Source organism: Fukomys damarensis, unplaced genomic scaffold, assembly GCF_012274545.1.
Source record: "Fukomys damarensis isolate Sample0158 unplaced genomic scaffold, DMR_v1.0_HiC HiC_scaffold_37, whole genome shotgun sequence".
Taxonomy (NCBI): domain Eukaryota; kingdom Metazoa; phylum Chordata; class Mammalia; order Rodentia; family Bathyergidae; genus Fukomys; species Fukomys damarensis.
In genome coordinates this window covers 60,741,585-60,748,285 of record NW_022900949.1, presented here as the reverse complement: position 1 = coordinate 60,748,285, position 6,701 = coordinate 60,741,585, and the positions used below count along the sequence as shown (strand labels likewise).

Genomic DNA, 6,701 nt, shown 5'->3' with positions numbered 1-6,701 from the left:
ATTTATGTGATAGAGCAAAATATCAATAGATACTGTATTCTCCTTTTGTCTAAATAATTAACACTGATGGGCCAGGGATTTAGCTCAGAGGTTCCATCACCTGCCTCTCAAGTACATGGTCCCGAGTTTGATCCCTGGTACCAAAAAAAAAAAAAAATTTTTTTTACACTGATAACTTGAATCATTAGATTCAAATCCAAAGTCATACTTTGGTAAATTATGTGTTTAGTATCACATAACATTTCCATATATATATATGTGTGTGTGTATATGTTTCTTCTTATGCCATGATGTTTTCTTAGTGGGCGTTTACAAAATGTGTGACATACAGATTAAATATCAGACAGTAGCCTGGCCTGGTGGCACACATCTGTAATCCCAGAATTTGGGAGGCTGGGGCAGGAGGATTGCCAGGATTTCAAGGCCAGCCTGGACTGCGTAAGGAGACCCTGTCCAACAAAAAACAACAAAAATAAAAAGCAGTTGTGGGGGCCAGTTATGGCCCACTGGCGTTTGACATTTGAAAAATAACTTCTTCTACAATTAAGGCATTGATACAGTGTAACATTTCCTTTTCAAGGACTCTGCTTGTTAAATTTGTTTGTTCTTTGATTGATCGCTGTGATGGGGAGAAGAGATAGCCAAAGATCTGATGTTATCTGTAGGAGTCAGGAAATCTGATCTTTGCATAAGATAAAGATAATTGCTTGGTGCTTCCTGTTGATGTGCCTTTAAAAGGAGCTGTTTCTGTAAAATAAATCAGACTTCTCTTGGTCTCCACTCGGGCTTGAGGGTTCTTTCCTTTCTCAATCCTCACTCCCCAACTCAGGCATGTTCGTGTTGTGACGGCTGGACCGCCACAATCAGTAAGTGTCCTGCATGTGGCCTTATATGTATATAATTTTTTCAGTAGTTTTACTTAGGGCCTAAAAATGGCAAAACTATGCAAGTTTTTCATAAAGAGAAATAAAGATAAATTCTAATAGTGTGACACATTTACACATTTTCAAATAAGACTTAAGGCTTGCTAATAATACATTATGCTGCAGGAAAATAATTATTTTTATAGAAATCATGTTTTAACCATTAACATGTTTTTTGTTTTTTTTTTTGTTTTGTTTTGTTTTTTTTTGAGACAGGGTCTCACTTATGTACTTGAGAGTGACCTGGAACTCACTATGTAGCCCAGGCTGGTTTTGAACTCACATCGATCCTCCTGCCTCAGCCTCCCTAGTGCTGTGATTACAGGCATGTGCCACCACACCCGGCCATTTAACCATTATCATTTGAAACAAATATAAACTGATCTTCCTTTCTGTTTTAGTATTCACTTATTTTGTTTAGTGTGCATCATTTATTAAATATGTCCCATAATAGCCATAACACTACAGTACAATTTTATTTAAATTATCTTCTATTTAGAATGTACTAAAATTGTGTGCACTGAATGCCAGCTTAAATTGCTGGAAATGGACGTGGGTGTTGCCTCCAGCTTTTCCCTAAAATTGCTTCAATTTTATCCTGAAACAAGTGTTAACAGTAGCCATTTTCTTTAATTTGTGATAAATGATAACTTTCCCTTCAGCTGCATTAATGGAAATCCTTGCATTTCAAAGAGGTGATTACCCTCTGGGACCTTGCGCTTGTGAGGCAGGTGGCCGTACCCCTGAGCTCCATCCCCAGCCCTTCCTTTACCCGTGTTCAGTTGTTCCTCTGTTATAGTGCAATGAAAAGAAAGACGCTCTGGCTCCGTAGGTGATAGATACAGAATTGTTTTAATTTTGATTTAGCCTTGAACCTTCGCAGTTATATCTCCTTTATCACTGGACAGAAGCACAAACGAGAATGTAAATATAAAATACCGTCCTGAGCTCCATCCCCAGCCCTTCCTTTACCCGTGTTCAGTTGTTCCTCTGTTATAGTGCAATGAAAAGAAAGACGCTCTGGCTCCGTAGGTGATAGATACAGAATTGTTTTAATTTTGATTTAGCCTTGAACCTTCGCAGTTATATCTCCTTTATCACTGGACAGAAGCACAAACGAGAATGTAAATATAAAATACCGTCTCTTTTATAAAAGCTCTTATATTATTCTTTGAGAAGTTGAAAATTATAAAATGTAAGCGGGACATTCTACCAAAACTTTTGCCAGTTTGCCTCAAGACTGTCAAGATCATGAAATGCAGAAAACACTGAGACACCGTCGCAGACCAGAGAAGGCCGAGAGCCCCTGCCTGGCAGAGAAGGGCACTGCCTGGTTCCTGCCGGCCGGGCGCAGCTCCGCCACTCCTCCCGTGAGGTGTGACGTCTTTGTTTGCCGTCCTCCTCCCTCCCCACCCTTCCATCTCCCTCCTCCTCCTCCTCTCTCATCTTCCTTCCTTCCTTCCTTTCCTCATTTCCTTATTTCTTCTATACCTGCAGCATTTAGACGTCCAGTCTGAGATACACAGAATGCAAAAAAAGAACTCGCTGCCATTCCGTTTATTATTTATGTATAACCTTAAATTAAAACCTCTTCCTGGTAATTAAAATTTCTATTATTCAGTAGTCTCTCTTTAGTAATCATTTTTGCCTTAAATATTTTATTATAATATGGATATATCAGGCTTCTTTCGGCTAATATTTGCTTATGATATCTGTTCCATAGTGTCAACTTTTAATGTCTTTGGGGTGTGGTTTTTGGAAGCAGCAGTGAGTTGAACTTTTACAGTAGGGCCAGGGATTTAGCTCAGCGGTGCCACCGTCTGTCTCCGCACGAAGCCCTGAGTTCGATACCCCACACCCCAGTTTCCTGCAGTAAGTGATACACTGCCATGAACCCCTTCAGTTGAAACGCACTCCGCCCACCGTTCTCACCACCTCATTGAAGCCGTTCCCTAAACACTTGGGATCAGGGAAAAGGGGGTGGTGCTAGAACCTCTGCCTCAGGTCCGAGTCTCCTGCGGGCCGGGACAGCACAACGTGGATTAATTAATAATGCATAGGAAATGAGACCTAAACAAGTGAGTTTTAGCCTGACCCATGCTGCTCTGGGTGGCAAGGACCCTAGAACCAGAGCTTGCCACACCTTTACCCAGAACATCAGCAAAACAAAAGTGGCCGGTGATGATCCTAGAACCATGAGGAGCCATGCAGATGAAGATGTGGTTCCTCCCAGGTTGTCTCCAGCCGGTACAGTCCTGCCGTGGGGCATCATGGGACCACTGTGGGCTTAGCTGTGACCAGAGGCAAAGACGGAGTTCTGTGTCCATGTGCCATACGTAACTGGCCTGTGGACGGGAAGACGAGGCCTAATCATGATTTAATTATGTTATGATTCTTTCCCCAAATCATCTAGAATTGCTTCCCACAAATCCTCTTTCCTGAGTTTTTAGTGACATTGTCCTAGCTGCCTCAGTGTCCTGAACTGATTCAAAATGTTTACTTTTCGTGGTCACTTTGATTTTGGGGAAGAGCCAGAAGTCACTCTGGGCCAGATCCAATGAACAAGGCAGGTGAGGACACATTGTGATGTTTTTATCAGCCTGCCTTTCTGTGGGATGGTATCCAGCATCAGCATTCGCTGTATTTTTTGCCACACCTTGTAAAGATACGAAAGAGAATTTGCAGAACTATTTCGGAAAGTGGCACGAATAATAGGTCTGTTCAAAGCAAGGGGAGTGTTTTGAGGGCAATGAATGGGAATGTGTGTCTTTTACTATAATAAAAATTTTAAATTTCAGTCTTCTAGTTTGTTTTGTTTTCATTTTTGGTACAGGGATGGAACTTGGGACCTTGTGCTTGCGAGGCAGGTGGCGGAAACACTGTGCTAAATCCTTGTCCATTAAATGTTCTAGTTTTTAATCACACCTTATATTTTAATACCTTAATGTCAAATAAAACTAGCCTTTATTCTTTAGGTTATAAAGAGTTCCTGACCATTCTCTGGACCCTATCTGTGATATGATAGTGAAAAACTTTGGTCTTGTTTACATTTTCTGTCTTAAAAACTCTATCCACCAAAAGTGCACCCTTACACAACTGGAAGTTATTACCTGTTACTGTGGTAATGCTGGTATAAAAAATTCCAAGCTTTCTGGTGCTTCTGGAGCTCCACCTCTTGAATTGCAGTCATATAGATAGCATCTCCCATTTCGACATGGAACGAGAATATTTCTGCTTAGGAGCAAAATCACGATCCTTCTTTTGTGGTCATTGTCCCCTTTGAGTGACATCAGAGTCCTAGTTTCTTTGCAGTTGCAGAGAATTTTACTTTAGTGACAGTAAGACTTAGCCATTGGAATATGGCTCACTTCTATGGAACGGGGTGGTTTTCATCATAGAAAGTCTGCAGGAAAATCTGCTCAAAGGAAAGTCATAAAACAGGCAAATAACAAGTATCTACAAAGAATGGATATAGAAATAATGCTATATAAGAATTATCTGGCACAGAAAATTTGATCAATATTTTAAAGGAAATAAAAAAACATTAAAATTTGAGCAGGAAACAAGAGACCATAAAGACTAAGTGAAGTTGAAAAGAACCAAATAGAACTTTTAGAAGTGGAAAATAAACTGGCATTAAAAGTTTAGCCTTTATATCTGTAAAACAGAAATATCTAGTCCAAATAGACAAAAATATCTGAAAAAGTCAAAGTATCACAGTGGATGGATTAAATATCAAAACTAAATTGAAGAGAGAATAAACATTGAATTTGATGTGGGTAGAGAAATAGCATCCCCTGTATCTATTCATCTTTTCATATTTTCCACCTCTTTCTCTTTCTTTGTTGTTTTTTTGGGGGGGAGGGGATTGAGATAGGGTCTCACTACTTAGTGAGACTGACCTGGAACTCTTGGTGTAGCCCAGGCTGGTCTCGAACTCACAGTGATCCTCCTGCCTCAGCCTCCCGAGCGCTGGGATTACAGGCATGCACCATCATGCCCAGCTTCTTTCTCTTTTTTGATTGAACTCTGGGTAATTTCTTTGCCTCAACAATTCGTATCTGTGCTGCTTTTGTTGAAAGAATGTAGATAAATGAATTTAATTTAAAAGCTTTGAAATATGTAATGATTATGAATATATGGTTTATAAGTCATATTTTTAAAAAGCAGGGGCTGGAGGTATAGCTCAGTGATAGAGCATTGCCTATCATGAACAAGACCTGGTTTCAATCGCTGGCATTGCAAAAAGAAAAAAAAAAGTGCCTTCTTTCTCTCTGCAGATTGACCCAAGCTTTCATTTTAGCCAAGTGTTTTATTTCTGAGCTATATCCTTAATCACAAATATTTCTGATAAGCAGATGAATTTGAGAAAACTGTAGTGAATTAATATTTAAAAGCAACTATATGTCTCCTTTCAGGTTTTATTATACAAAATTAGTGCTAATAAAATATTCTAGTTGGCATAAAACTAAGACTGAACATTTCACGATGGAGACATTCTAAATTTTCCAATTGATGTCAGAAATCAAGTAATTAATCACTACACAAATTGTGTAAGAACACAAAATGTAAAATGTTTAGATAAAATTATAATCCAGATGTTTTTAAAGGGATTTTGATCGTATAAAATTATTATACTAGTACTAGTAGTTTTAAGGACCAAATGTGTAACTAAAATTTTAGTTTTTCAGATCCTCTTTGGGAGAATCAGACAATAAACAGATTTGTAAAATGTTTGAATATATTTGAGATGAACAAGAATGACAATAAAGGGGCTTGATTTAGCAGGGTTGGGTAGAGAACGCATCAGTCGATGCCATTTGAAAAGTGAGAAGAGAGTAAAGAACCATACTTCGTAAGGTGAGGATCAGCAAGGAGGCCAGTGTGGGGCAAAAGGAGGAGGAAGTGAAAAACTGCTCAAGCATGGCCTCCTGGGCTCTTTCGTGGGTTGGAGGGAAACCCATTTCAGAGTCTTTAGTTATAAAAAACACTGAATTTACACTAACGCAGAGATAACAGTAATTAATTCACTGGATGGAGTACTTTCAGCAGAGAGACAACTTGGTACGATTTAATAGGATCATTATAGTTACAACGTTGAAAATAGACCAAAAGGCAGAACGAGTAGAAGCAGAGACAGCGGTTAAGAAGCCGGTACGATAATTCCGTGGAGAAAGGGCCATGCTGATATATTTTTGCATGTGGCATCTGTAGGGTGTCGACATCTTTGGCTAGAATAACTCGAAGAACGGAGTGTCCACGTTGGGATGAAAAGACTGCTGGACTAAGGCTTTGGGGAAAATATAAGCCCAATTTTGCACATGTTAAATTAAAATGCTTCTAAGACATCCAAGTGGAAGCATCAAGGATGTGGTCTCCCACAGGGACTGGGTGTATGTAAAGCTAGTCTGACCCTGAGCAAAAGCAAGAAATGAGAAAAATTGTGATTCATAGTTTATCTACTTTTTTCACGTTATCTTCCAAGAACGTCCTACGGACAATTATTTTTAATATTTGTAATACTGTACTGTAATTTGATTATTTTTTTACTTCAATTCTGTTCAAAACAGTTCTTGTATCAGGCAAAACAAGCATGTTTAGAGTCTACATTGTTATACACAGGGAACATTTTAAAACCATGAAGGAACACCTCCCCCTTACAAAGGTAACGACTTCCGGGGTGGCAGAAGAGCTCAGCAAGGCGGCTGCACTTTGTCCTCCACAGCAGTAGAGGGCGCGCGTGCGGCGGAGGCGCCGCTGCGCTTGGGTCCGGAGATT

The 6,701-nt window shown here is 39.6% G+C and overlaps 1 long non-coding RNA gene across 1 annotated transcript; it reads right to left on the bottom strand.

Moving 5' to 3' along the window:
- Positions 1–3,202: 3,202 nt before the first annotated feature.
- On the bottom strand, positions 3,203–6,641 carry LOC104871100. The gene is made up of 3 exons (XR_782742.2): positions 6,585–6,641; positions 4,034–4,338; positions 3,203–3,268 (listed from the first exon to the last, which is right to left on the bottom strand). It is a non-coding gene; the product is annotated as an uncharacterized LOC104871100 (long non-coding RNA).
- Between the last annotated feature and the right edge of the window lie 60 nt (positions 6,642–6,701).